We start from the raw sequence: 1,713 nt of genomic DNA, 5'->3' as shown, positions 1-1,713 counted from the left end.
AGAAGAGAAAAGAAAAAAAGCTGATTAAAACGTTCTGAAAAGAGAGAGAGAGAGAGAGAGAGAGAGAGAGAGAGAGAGAGAGAGAGAGAGAGAGAGAGAGAGAGAGAGAGAGAGAGAGAGAGAGAGAGAGAGAGAGAGAGAGAGAGAGAGAGAGAGAGAGAGAGAGAGAGAGAGAGAGAAACAACCTAAAGAAATAACGAAGCTCAGTAAAGAAAACAAAAGCTATATCCAAATTTCAATTAATACTCTTGTTCTCTGTTAAGACGCGCACCGGCCTCGGTGGCGTCGTGGTTAGGCCATCGGTCTACAGGCTGGTAGGTACTGGGTTCGGATCCCATTCGAGGCATGGGATTTTTAATCCAGATACCGACTCCAAACCCTGAGTGGGTGCCCCGCAAGGCTCAATGGGTAGGTGTAAACCACTTGCACCGACCAGTGACCCATACCTGGTTCAACAAAGGCCATGGTTTGTGCTGTCCTGCCTGTGGGAAACGCAAATAAAAGATCCCTTGCTGCCTGTCGTAAAAGAGTAGCCTATGTGGCGACAGCGGGTTTTTTCAACAAAACAGTGTCAGAATGACCATATGTTTGACGTCCAATAGCCGATGATAAGATAAAAAATCAATGTGCTCTAGTGGCGTCGTTAAATAAAGCAAATTTTACTCTTTTTTTACTGTTAAGACGTATCTCTATACAAAACATTTAAACAGAAGTCATCCCAGTTTACTCCTCTGAATCGTTGTAAAACAGTAGTGGTATATTTTGTGCGGAATAATAAAAACATTAAAAATACAAAATAATTATTGTAGACAAATTCGCTAGACCGGTTTTTGTTCTTCATGTTAAACGTAATAGCTACATGAAGGACAGTCCATGGATACGTCTGAACGTTTAAAAATCTGCATAAAATAAAGTTTATTAAAATGTTCCCGGAGTTTCTATATACTACTTAGGATATTTGGAGAAAATCAAGTCAAGCGACTGTATTTATTGTGTTCGATGGATGTAGTCATGTGTAACGATGGTGATGAATGGAACATCCAAACAGATAGTCTGATTGATATTGATATCATATTGCACAAATGTTACATGTGAACAAAATGTTTATCATGACATATATTTGGTAATTTGGTATATATCTAGCATAGCTTGAGTAGTATTTACTACACACAGAGAGAGAGAGAGAGGGAGAGAGAGTGAGAGAGAGAGAGAGAGAGAGAGAGAGAGAGAGAGAGAGAGAGAGAGAGAGAGAGAGAGAGAGAGAGAGAGAGAGAGAGAGAGAGAGAGAGAGAGAGAGAGAGAGAGATATGCTGTGACGAATGTCGTCCTAATGTTATTGGTTAATTATTAATAGTTATGTAGCAAGTAGTTTTTGCTATATTATTTTTGAAAACCAAGGGCGTTACCTCTGTTGCAACAGGTGCCCAAAAGTGAATGTCTGTCGTTTCAGAAAAAAACAACAACATGTGATCAATTCCCCAATTTGAGTTGAGATTTGTAAACCAAAGGACAATCCCGCAACGATATATATATATATATATATATATAGAGAGAGAGAGAGAGAGAGAGAGAGAGAGAGAGAGAGAGAGAGAGAGAGAGAGGACAATCCCCGGTGAGAGAGAGAGAGAGAGGGAGAGAGGGGCGGATAAGGTCGAGAGAGAGAGAGCAGAGAGAGAGAGAGAGAGAGAGGAGGGGAGGGGAGGGGAGGGGAGA

Source organism: Gigantopelta aegis, chromosome 6, assembly GCF_016097555.1.
Source record: "Gigantopelta aegis isolate Gae_Host chromosome 6, Gae_host_genome, whole genome shotgun sequence".
NCBI classification, from domain to species: Eukaryota; Metazoa; Mollusca; class Gastropoda; order Neomphalida; family Peltospiridae; genus Gigantopelta; species Gigantopelta aegis.
This window is presented reverse-complemented; position numbering follows the sequence as displayed.